Source organism: Macaca fascicularis, chromosome 14 (genome assembly GCF_037993035.2).
Source record: "Macaca fascicularis isolate 582-1 chromosome 14, T2T-MFA8v1.1".
Lineage (NCBI taxonomy): Eukaryota > Metazoa > Chordata > Mammalia > Primates > Cercopithecidae > Macaca > Macaca fascicularis.
Window position 1 is genome coordinate 22898399 of NC_088388.1, and position 13169 is coordinate 22911567.

Genomic DNA, 13169 nt, shown 5'->3' on the forward strand with positions numbered 1-13169 from the left:
TCCTGACCTCAGTTAATCTACCTGCCTCAGCCTCCCAAAGTGCTGAGATTACATGCGTGAGCCACCGTGGCTGGCCTGTTTGTTTTATTGATACTTCATACTTTTTTTCACCCTCCTCAGTAGTTCTGGCTTTATTAGAATCACCAGAATAACATTGTAAAGACAGAGATAATTTTGCTCAATCTAAGGAAAGTTTTTGACATGATAAGTGATGTTTGCTGAGTCCTGGATGTAGACTATGGGACATCTCAAATGAAGCTCAACAAAGTAAACATTCACAATGACATATTCAAAGCAATCTTTCACTGCCAGATCTTTTGCTATTCCTTTGAGTTCAGCCTCTTCCCATCGTCATACCAACACATATCTGATAATAGCAGTAGGATGGTGATGGGGAAATAAGTAAAATATTCAGTTTTGTCCTCTGGCATCTCATTCTTGACTACATAGGCTCTTAATTTCAGTATCAACCAATACTAGCATTTGACCAGGTGTTTTTAACCCCCCACACACTTAAGATAACTGCTGAAAATCATGTGTAGCCTCCTAACACTCAACATCCATAAATCAAAGAGAAGCAGAAGAGCATAATGTTTAGCAGCCCATGTTCTGGAGCCTGCTTCTGGTTCACAGACAGACTCTGCCATCTTGACTGGTTGTGAGCCTCTTTATGTGTCAGTGTTCCTAGCTTTAAAACATAGAAAACATAGTGTGGTATCTACTTTACAAAATATTTGCAATATTAAATGACTTCATACACATAAAGAACTTAGAAGATTGCCCAGCACATTGCTTTAAAAATATTAGCAATTTTATTCTCAAAGATTAGGCATTCACTCAGATTACATAGATATTATAGAAAATGTATGGAGTAGATAAAGGATGAACTAATCACAGAAAATATAAAATGACTAAAGATAAAACAGAGTACAAAATGTCATTGCATACATCTTAAAAGATTTAAAAATGCAATTTGTTGGAGAGCAGTATCAACAAGAGCAGACCGGCCCCTTGCTAGGTCCTGGGAAGATCTTAGTAATTTTATATTTGTAATTTTATATTTATTTCCTTAAAGAGTTTACTTGACGTTGCATAAAATAGGTTTCATAAAACCTGAGCCTTAAGTGAAAAACACTATTTAGGAAAACAAAACAGATGAGGAATTGAGGCCAAATTGGTGAGGTGGGTATAAAATATCCACTGACTGCAGATATTTGCCTTTTAAGCTGGGGGCGCAGAATAACTTACTCCATTTTCATATGACCTTTTTCTTTCAGGCTCTTTTAACAATTTCCTAAAGAAATCAGGCTGCCCCAAGTATGGATGTATTAACTCTTATTTTTTCCCCTTAATTGCTATAATCTTAAAATATAAAGAAGAATTAATTAACTATCCTGACGGGGGAAGGAAAGTTAATAGCAATTTTAATGAGTGTAGCCTTAGCAGAATTTGTAATAACCCTGAAAAGATGGTGAAGTCACTTCTTTCTCCACTTGACTCTCTCACCTTCTGTGAATGGCTATAAATGCTGATTATAAGTGATTAATTACCTACTGGAAGGCTTGTTTCTAGCTCATCTCCTTATCCTAAAACCAATTGCAGTCTGAACACTATGGTGAGAATTCCAAATGTAAAAAAGATAAAATGGGCTATCTACAATATAAAGTGCTTCAAAGACAAAATGTGATGATGAGCATCTGGCAGAGCTTTTACATGAGCACAGGAAAAAGCAAACAAGTTGTATGAGGCTGACCTTGGACATTTCATCTAAAATGATAGAGAATATGGTAGTCGTGCCATAGGTAAGACATTTATATCATATATATACAAGGCAGTGGATTTCTGTGTGGAAATGCTCTTCAAACTCCAGTGCAGGAAGGAAAAGCTCAACTAGAACCCAGGGGTCCCAATGAACTGAGTATTCAGAGTTTAGAGTTTGGGGGTAATAAGGCAATTAGAATTTGTGAGGTGAGGGGGTACTGGGCAGGAGAGAGTTATATGGGAAAGGAGGGTAAGAAATTTGCATAGGAGAACACTTGGTTCGTTGGCCAAATACTAATCTGTACATGTGCAGAGTGGGATTCCATATAACTAAGCAAAGAACAGCTACTAAAGGATGAACAACAACCAGGGAGCTGTGAGCTGATCTGAGCTTTCACAGTGCTGTTGGGCATTCAAGTTCAAGCCACTCAGAGTGGAAAAACCTTGTTGAACACTCCAGAGATTCAGTAAAGAATAGAGGGGCCATGCTCCAGAAATAGCACTGTTTAGCCTTAGAGAAAATGTTACTGTAGAACCACTCTGATATATCACAACATAAGACTCAAAAGAACCAAGTAGTCAACAAGAAAATATAGTGCCTGCTGGAATAAACTCAGTTTTTTATTCAGGAATACAGCAACATTCAGTCAACAACATAGCATCTGTTATATCCATATTACAACCCAAATATATGAGAGATGTGAAGAGGCAGAAAAATATATCCTGTAACCAGGGGAAAAATAATTTAATAGAAACTGATCATCTAATTATAGGTATAGTAGAATTATCAGAAAAGGACTTTCAAATAGTTATAAAAATAGTTATAAATATATTCAAGTGTATAAAGGTAAATATATATTCCTATAATTAGGACAAATAATTTCAACAGAGTAATAAAATATATAAAAAGGGTCCTAGTGAGTCTACAGGGTCTAGAAATGGAAGACATGAAAAGGATCTCAATGATCCTATTTAGTATAGAGATAAAAAATGTAATATCTGAAAAAAAGTACTAGATAGGATTAACAGCAGATTATTCACTGCAGAATGAAATGTTAGTAAATTAGTGGAAAAGGACAAAATAAACTATGGAAACTGATGCCCAGAGATGAAAAGCTGAATCTAAATAAACAGAGTTTCAGTGACTTGTCAAACTATATCACCTGGTCCTATCTATATGTAGTTTGGAGCCAAAGGAGGAATGGAGAGGGTGGTATTGGGGCAGAAAAAAATCTTAGATATCAGGGTTGAAAAAAATTCCACAACCAAAAAAAATACGGAACACACATTTATGAATTTCAAAAAACAGCATGCAGGATGAACTCAAAACCACATCAAAGCACATTATAATCAAACTGCTAAAAAATTGACAAAAAGTATTAAAATCAGCCAGACAAAAATAGCACATTATATACAGGGGAACAGTAATAAGAATGTTTCTATCTACTTATCAAAAAAAATACAAGGCAAAAGACAATGAAATGATAACTTTAAAGTACTGAAGGGGAAAAATATATAACTTAGAATTTTAAAGTAGAGAAAATTTCTTCAAATATGAAGGAAGCTAACAAAAGACATTTCCAGAAAAACAAGAGTTAAAAGAATTTGCCACGGGCAGATCCGCACTACATGATATAAAGGAGGTCCTTCAGGTGGAAGATAAATAATACCAGATGGAAATTAAGACCTATATAAAGGAAATAATAGCAATGGAAATGGTAAGTGGATAGGTAAATTAAATATTTGTATCTTATTTTGAAATTAATTTAAATGATATTTAACTATAAAATGGAAATAATAAAAATGTATTTATGGTTATAAATTGTACATGCTTATAATATGTGCAGAAATAAAACATAAAAGCAAACCAACATGGTACATGTATACCTACATAACAAACCTGCACGTTGTGCACTTGTACCCCAGAACTTAACGTATAATTAAAAAAAAAGAAAAACAGAAAGAATGGAAGCATCGACAGTAGATGTATACTTGGTAAAATTATTGTAACTGAAGTAGTATGATATTATTTGAAGGTTGAATGTGATACATTAAAGAAATATATTTTAAACTCTAACAAAACCACTAAAAAAAGCCCCTAAGTTATAGCTAACAAAACAAAGACAAAATACGTAGCTAAAATACTGCTTAACAAAAGAAAGACAGGAAGGATAGAAATAATGAAAAAGGAATAATCAGGACAAAAAAACCACACCCAGGATATTAGATATAAAATCACCATATAAATAATGATATTAAATAAAAATCACTTCATCTAAAAAAGCAGAGATTTTCAGACTGATTAAAGAAGTAAAAACCAACCATATGCTGTATTCAAGAGATGCATATTAAATGCAAAGATACACATGTTTCAAATGATGAAAAAAGTTATACTATGTAAATACGAAAAATAGGAAAGCTGGAGTGGCTATATTCATATTATATATTCCCTCGGTGTAAAGATTATTACCAGAGATAAAGAGGAATATTAATCATAAAATGGTGAACTTTTTCAGACAAAACAATCCAAATGTCTATGGACCTAATCACAGTGTTTCAAAATACATTAAATTAAACAGGGAAATGAAAGGAGAAATAGAGGATTTCAGAATTACAATTTCAGACTTCAATATATCTCTCTTAGTGAGTACTACAGTAAGAGGACTTGATTAGCACTAGAAACTCATTCAATATACCTGACAATTGCAGAATACACATTATTTTCAAATTCATAGGAAACATTCACCAAAATGATCATATGCTGAACCATAAAATGAGTTTAAATAGATTTAAAGTGATTAAAATAATTCAGAGTATGCTATCTAACTACAACTGAATGGACACTGAGTGATTACGACAGTTAATATTAGATATCTGGAAAATCTCTAGATATTTGGAAATGAAAGATTCACTTTTAAATAACTCATGGATCAAAGAAGCAAGAAAAATGAGAAAATGTTTTTAACTGAATGAGAGTTAAACACAACATATCAAAATTTGTGGGTTGCAGATAACAATTTTTAAGAGTGGGAATTTATAGTTCTAAATGCTTATAGTAGAAAGAAAGAAATGTTAATAAATGATAAAAACTTTCTCCTTATGAAACTTCAAATTAAACACAAAAATTGTAACAAAAAAAAAAAAAGAAAGAAAGAAGTAGATAAAGACAAGGGTGTCATGTTAGTTGAGGAATACAAAGTTTCGGTTATGCAGCATAAGTATATTCTAGAAGGTAAATATACACAATCATGACAATAGTTAGTAGTGATTTATTGTATACTGAACTTGTAATTTGCCAAGGGAGTAGAGTTTTGTTTTTGTTTTTGTGTTTGTTTGTTTTTGTGTTTGTTTGTTTTTGAGACTGAGTCCTGCTGTGTCACCCAGGCATTAAAGAACAGATGGATGATAAATAACAGAAGAATAACACAAACAGCTTTATGCCAATATATTCAACAATAGAAACAAAGTAGACAAATCCCTTGAAAATTGTAAATTACTAAAATTGACACAAAGAGAAATAGAAAATTGGAGTAAAGTTGTTACAGTTATAATTCAAAATATTTCCATAAAGAAAATTTTAAGTCTAGATAATTTTATAAATATTTAAAGAAGAAATAATATCAATCTTCCACAGACTTGTTTTGTGAGGGTAGTATAACACTGATATACTAAAGCATACAACAATATTATAAGAGAATAATATTATAGGTCAATATCCTTCAAAAAATAGATGCAAGAACCCTTATAATACATTAGCAAATTTTAAATGAGTTAAGTCTCAGATTCCCCCCTTATGATCAAAAACAAATACAGGTGTCTTCTCTCTCCTAAGTTCTATAAAACATCGTTACTATACCTAGCATTACATATATGAAGATGAGCCAAAAAAGATCATCTATATTGGAAAAGAAATAACAGATTATTTGATGTGTTTAGAAAATCTTAAGGAATTGTAAAAATAGCTATTAAAATTAATGAATTTAGCAAGTTTTCAGGATTCATGATCTATATGCAATAATTAGATATATTTCTATATGCTATCATGAACAATGGAAAAATTAGACAGAATATTAACATTATCTCAAAAGCATAACAAATATTTAAGAATAAATTTAATAAAATATGTTAAAAACCTCTACATTGAAAACTACAACAAATTGCTGAATGAAATTAAAGAAAAGCTAAATAAATGAGGAGACATCATATCATGGATTGGAAGCTTCAATTTTCATAAAGTCAGTTCTTCCAAATCTGATATAAATCATGGCAGGATTTTGTTCTGGTAAGCCTCTACATGCTATTTCTTGAAAAACAAGATATATACATTTCCTAATTCAAGACTTATTATAAAGTTACAATAATCAAGAGCATGTATTACTGAAATGAAGATAAACAAAAAGATCAATGAAACAGACTAGAGAATCAGCAATGGATCTACCCTTATATGACTGATTAATTTCAATCAAATTGCCAAAACAACTAAACTTAGAAGTGAAGGTCTTTCCGATAAATGCTACCAGAATAACAGGCTACATATAAAAGTTGTTTCTTAACCTATACCTCCTTCCATACAAAAAATTTAATATGAGATGGATTATCAATCTAAGTTTAAAAGCTAAAACTATAAAGCTTCTAGAAGAAAATATAAAAAAAATTTTGTAATCTCAGTATTGGCAAAGAGTTCTTAAACAGAAGACTTTATGAATGAAATTATAAACCATAAAACCAAAAAAACCATAAAAGAAAAAAGAATGACAAAAGGATTTCATCAACATTAAAAGCTTCTGCTCATCAGAAGGATGAGAAGAACCATAATTTGGAAAACATTTACAATACATATATGTGATAAATTATTTGTACTCGTATAAACACATTGTACAAGTCAGTAATAAAAAGGCAGGTATCAAAACATAGACAAAAGACTTGCACAGGAAATGCACAAAGTAAGATTAACAGATGGCCACTAAGTACATAAAATATTCAACAGAATTTTTCACCAGGAAAATGCAAATGAATTATTAGGGAAATTCAACTTGAAAGAACAACGAGATGCCACTAAACACCACCACCTCAGTGGCTAAAATTAAAAAGACTAACCATGCTAACTATTGCTGAGAATATGGAGCAACAGGAACTCTCACACATTGCTAATGAGAGTGCAAAATGGTACAATTACTTTGTTAATCTGGCAATTTCTCATAAACAAATGCCCTCTCTATGACCCATAAATTCCACTTTTAGATATTTACTCAAGAGAAATGAAAGCATATCCCCTTGATGTCCATAGGGAATTCATTTCAGGACCTCCCTCAGACGCCAAAATCTGCAGATGCTCAAGTCCCTGATAGAAAATGACATAGTATTTGCATATAACCCATTCACATCTTCTCATATACTTTAATCTCCAGATTACTTATAACTAATACAATGTAAATGCTATGTAAATAGTCATTGTACTTATTGTTTAGGGAATAATAAGAAAAAAGTCTGTCCATGTACAGTACAGATGCAATTTAAAAAATATTTTTAATCCACAGTTATTAAAATTCACTGATGGGGAACCCATGGATACAGAGGAACCTACTGACAGAGGACTGATTGTATATTCAAAAAGACCTTGACCAATAATGTTAATAGTAGCTTCATTCATTAAAACCTCAAACTGGAACAAACCTACGTGCCTATCAACAGAAGAAAGGATAAACAAATTGTGGTATATCTATGTCATGGAACACCTATCATAAAAAGGAACAAACTGCTGATACATGATACATGCAACATCATGGATAAACATTAAAATATGCTGAGTAAAAGAAGTGAAGTATGAGTGCATACTACACAATTCACTTTATATGAAGTTATAGAAGGTACAAAACCAATCAGACATTTCTCAAGCTTCTTCTGTGTTCCAGGTGTCCTCTCCCTTTTTTTTCTGACTGAATCCTACATGCAAAGAGTTAGGGGGAATTTGGTTACTCAGCTCCTGTCTCACTATCATTATCAGTCCATGCCAGACTCTTCTCTCATTTGGTATTTAATCCCTCCCCCTTTATTACTGATATTCGTACTTCTCTTTTCCAATAGGTCCTTACTCGATTGTCTTTTTACTTGTCAGCCTATTGAGATAAATGATGTTTTCTTTCTGCATATTTTAAAAGTTTATATAAAAGTTTTACCATATATTTTGTTTCCTAAAATGAACACTACATTGTTACACTGTTGCGTAGTATTCCTTAGTGTATATCCACCATTTTCTGTTTGTTCGTTTCCCTGGTGATGCAAACATCTGGATTGCCTTTAACTCTCTAGTTCCATCAACACTGCTGTAAAGCAGGTCCTTGTTTTTGTCCCATATTGATGTATACTAGAATTTCTCTGGGCTACCTACCCAGGAGTAGGTGTTAGGATTTAGGCATACTTATTTTCATCAAGCATTGCCATCCTGTCCTCCAAAATGACTTTAGCAATTTACATTTTCTCCAGCAATGTATGAGGTGGCCTGTTTCCCCTCAATCATACCAACACTTGCATTATCAACCTTTCTGGTTTTTTTTTTGTTTTGTTTTGTTTTTTTTTTTTTTAACGTTCTAATGGTTATAAAGTAGAAGTGGCTTGTTTTATGTTATATATATATTTTTTATATCACTAGTGAGTTTGAGCATCTCTTTTTATATGTGTTAGTTATTTGGACTTCCCCTTTATGTGAATAACCTATTAATATATTTTATTTATTGTAAAATCTGGGATTCCTGTATTCGTTCTTGTTGATTTGCAACAATTCCTTGTGTATTCTAGTTATTCATTTATCAGTTTTTTGTTTTTATTAGTAAAATAAAAATTATCATTTTGATTGTTTACGCGGTGGCTCAAGCCTGTAATCCCAGCACTTTGGGAGGCCGAGGCGGGCGGATCACAAGGGCAGGAGATCGAGACCACAGTGAAACCCCGTCTCTACTAAAAATACAAAAAATTAGCCGGGCACGGTGGCGGGCGCCTGTAGTCCTAGCTACTCAGGAGGCTGAGGCAGGAGAATGGCGTGAACCCAGGAGGCGGAGCTTGCAGTGAGCCGAGATCGCGCCACTGCACTCCAGCCTGGGCAACAGCGTGAGACTCCGTCTCAAAAAAAAAAAAAAAAAAAAAGAAATATTTTTTAACCCTTAAGTCACAAAGATATTTATTTATTTATTTATTTATTTATTTATTTATTTGAGACAGAGTCTCGCTGTGTCTCCCAGGCTGGAGTGCAGTGGCGTGATCTCGGCTCACTGCAAGCTCCGCCTCCCGGCTTCACGCCATTCTCCCGCCTCAGCCTCCCAAGTAGCTGGGACTACAGACGCCCGCCACCACGCCGGCTAATTTTTTGTATTTTTAGTAGAGACGGGGTTTCACCATGTTAGCCAGGATAGTCTCGATCTCCTGACCTCGTGATCCACCCGCCTCGGCCTCCCAAAGTGCTGGGATTACAGGCTTGAGCCACCGTGCCCGGCTCACAAAGATATTTAAAATTCTTTTTCCTCTTGGCTTTGTAGCTTTCTTTTCATGTTTAGGGCCTTACTTCATTTGGAATCTACCTTTTTATATAGTATAAAATAGGCGGTGACTGTATTATTTTCTTTTTAAAAAATGTTATTTAGTAAAACTATATTCTTAATTTTGTTAACTAAAATATTAATGATGACTTCAGAGATTTACAGGGACAATTTTATCGTATATCAAGTCTCCATACACATGTGTTGTTGCAATATTGTATTTATTGGTTCCTACACAAATGATATACTGTAACATTTTTAATAGAAATGGTCTTTTAAATAAGAGAATTTTTAAGTCAAATAAATAATTAAAAGTCCAATAGTTTTATAGGCAAATAATGCAAAATGCCTCCTGTTAGACTTCCAATTCACATTACCCAGAGGCAAACATTTTTCTCTTTCAGCTGTTTCTTTTGTTGTATCCTTATTTATATACTTGTTTGCTACATTTTCTTGCTTTTGTCTGGTGCCAGGTACTTTTCCCATCATCCTCTCAACTCCTTACAAGGACTATATTATTATTCCTCCCTTCCTCTCTTAAAGCGAAGATGGATAAATTGAAGCTCAGAGACACAGGTTGCAAGAGTAAAATTAGAATCCAGGTTTGTTTAACTTCAAAGCTGCACTCTTCCCACTAAATCAGGGGTTGACAACCTTTTTCTGTGAAGGGATAAATAGTAAATATTTTAGGCTTTATGGTTTGTATAGTTTCTGTTACAACAACTTAACTCTGTCATCACAGTGTGAAAGCAGTCATAGATAACACACAAATGTATGGCTATAGCTGTGTTCCAATAAAACTTTATTTACAAAAACAGGCAGTAGGTTGGATTTGACCCATGGTCAATTGTAGTTGGCCAACTTCTTAAGTGAGCCATATTGCCTGTTTTTAAAAATGTGTTTTTCAAAATGAAGACATGTTATTTATATATAAGCATCTTTTAAAAAAGGTATCTTCTGTCTGTAGATGTAAGTGATGTGTGAAAATCCATAATTAATAGTTAATGATGCTGGTCAGTAATATCACTAGATTCATTAATGACTAATTTCTTTGTGCATTTGGTTTTGACTTGGATTCAAGATACTTGAATAGAATAGTACAAGACCCCAGAATAGGTTTGGACACCCAATTTTTGTTTTAACACTTCCATTTCTGTTTTCCAGAATTAATTGTTAAGAGTTTTATGTTATCATTCAGTGTCCTTCAAAAAATTAGTTGCACCCCAAAGGAGATTATACTGTGTATGTGTTCTGCAACCTTCTTCCCTCCCTTCCTTCTTTCTTTTCTTATTCCATATTTTTTCTGCTTCTCTATTATGTCTTGGAATTCCTATATTTAATACCAGAACAAACAAATTTGATTGAAAGAATATGAATAGCATTTTCTTCATGAAGACCATGTTACTTAACATGAAAATAGCATCCCAAATATACTTTAGTTTTTTAAAAATATTTTAAGTTGCCAATTTCAATTTGTATGAGATCAGTTCACTAGAAAATTAAATATATTTTCTGTTAAACATAATAATGAATATCATTGTCTGTACCACTCAAGCATAGCTATAGTATAATTATATTTAATATAATTAAATATATTTCTTATTAAAAGTCAACAACAGAATTCATTGTTACATTACTTGGGCAGAAGTGCCATGCAATTAGGGCTCTATAGCTAAGTGAGTTGTAGAAAGAACCAGACTCATTACTACTTCATAAAAACATTCCATTACATTCCAGTTGTTGACTGGAGGCTTTTCCTTTTCATTGTGTTCTCACTTCTTCTGGAAACTGATGACTAGCAGACATCTCAGACCCTATTTTGGGGATCATTTATCAGTGTAAAAACTCAATTCTTTCTTATGTAGTAGTAATCATTCCACAAATGTTAATTTGGACTTTTCCCCAGTGTATTCAATTAGCAATTCTACTTATTTGTTCCAGGTTGAGAACTCAAGAAAGGATAAAATAAACTTTTTAGGGCTAGGCACGCTGGCTCACGGCTGTAATCCCAGCACTTTGGGAGGCCAGAGGTCGGCAGATCACTTGAGGTCAGGAGTTCGGAACCAGCCTGGCCAATATGGTGAAACCCTGTCTCTACTAAAAATACAAAAATTAGCCGGGTGTGGTGGTGTGTGCCTGTAGTCCCAGCTACTAAGGAGGCTGAGGCAGGAGAATCGCTTAAACCCAGGAGGCGGAGGTTGCAGTGAGCTGAGATAGTGCCATTGCACTCGTGTCGCGGTGAGACCTCATCTCAAAATAACAGAAAACAAAAACAAAAAACAACAAAACTTTTTGGCCATAGCACATTTTGACTTCATTATCAGGTTCTTCTTGATTATGATGTCTTGTATCTCTTTTCCTGGCTCTCTCTTCCCCATTGGTGGCTACCTCACTCTCTGCCTGGCTTGTTGCATTTCTCAGTACTCTAGATTATCCTCAGGATAATCTATTGCAAACTTCTTACAGTTTCTTGTATTGCATTTCTTTTCCTTTCTCTGTACACCTATTCTTGATCTTTCTACCAATATTCTTAACCCTTTGCTACCCATAGTACTGAGATTATACTCATGATAATGAAGAGGTTTAAAAAATAAGAGAGTAAACTCTGAGGTTACCTGTATATAGATTATGTAGTGTGTGTATATATGCATGGATTATTTCTGTAAGTACATTAACTCACTGTCACCAAAGTAGATGTGCATGCTAGATTGATTACATCTACATCTCCAAATAATGGCTTCCCTATATCCATACTTTTGCTCTGCAATTTAAAAAGTTTTGTAGAACCTTTTCACTCTGACTCTGAGGTTGGTTGTGTGATTTGGTTTAGATAAGATACTAGCAACTGTCACACAAGCAGAAGCTTTACAAGTAAATGTGCCTTTATTTTACCTTTTGCATGATTGGGATTACCCAGTTGTAGACCTCTCCTCTGTCATGAGAACAAGCCCAGGTTAGCCTGCTAGGAGAAGAAAGACCTCATGGAGCAAAGCTAAGCCACCTGAGCTGAAGCAATCCTAGGTTAGCTAGGCCTAAACTGACTTACCAACGAACTGCATATACATGAGTGAGCCCATCAAGATCAGTCAAGAATGGCTTATGATAGAATAAATTATCTAGATGACCTGTATCCAATAGAAATAATAAATAGTTGCTTTACACCATTAAGTTTTGATGTGATTTATTACTTAGCAGCAGCTGGCACACTTATAGTGTATTAGTTAACTGGTACAATAAAATCACCCATCTATATTTCAATCAACTAAAAAAAAAAAATGAGAAAACAAGTCCTGCATTTGCCTACATATCTAGTATTTCTAGTGTTCTTCATTACTTTGTGTAGATCCAGATTTTCATTTAGTATCATTTTTTTCCTGCATAAAGAACCTCCTTTAACATTTCTTATAGTGACGATCTGTTAATGATACTTTTTAAAGCTTTTGTCATGTTTGAAAAAATCTTCATTTTGTTTTTATTATTGAAAGATTCTTTGTTAATTGACAGTTTTCTTATTAAAAGTCAACAACAGAATTCATTGTCACATTACTTGGGCAGAAGTGCCATGCAGTGAGGGCTCTGCAGCTAAGTGAGTTGTAGAAAGAACCAAACTCATTACTACTTCATTGAAACAGCCCATTACATTCCACTTGTTGACTGGAGGCTTTTCCTTTTCTTGGTGTTCTCACTTCTTCTGGAAACTGATGACTTACAGAAGGGTCAGACCCTACTTCAGTACTTTAAAGCAGCTGCTCCATTGTCTTTTAGATTGCATTGTTTCTGATAAGAAGTCTGCCATTTTTATCTCTGTTCCGCAGTACCTAATTGTCTTTTTTGCCTCTGGGTGCTTTTAAGATTTTCTTTTTATCACTGATTTATAGC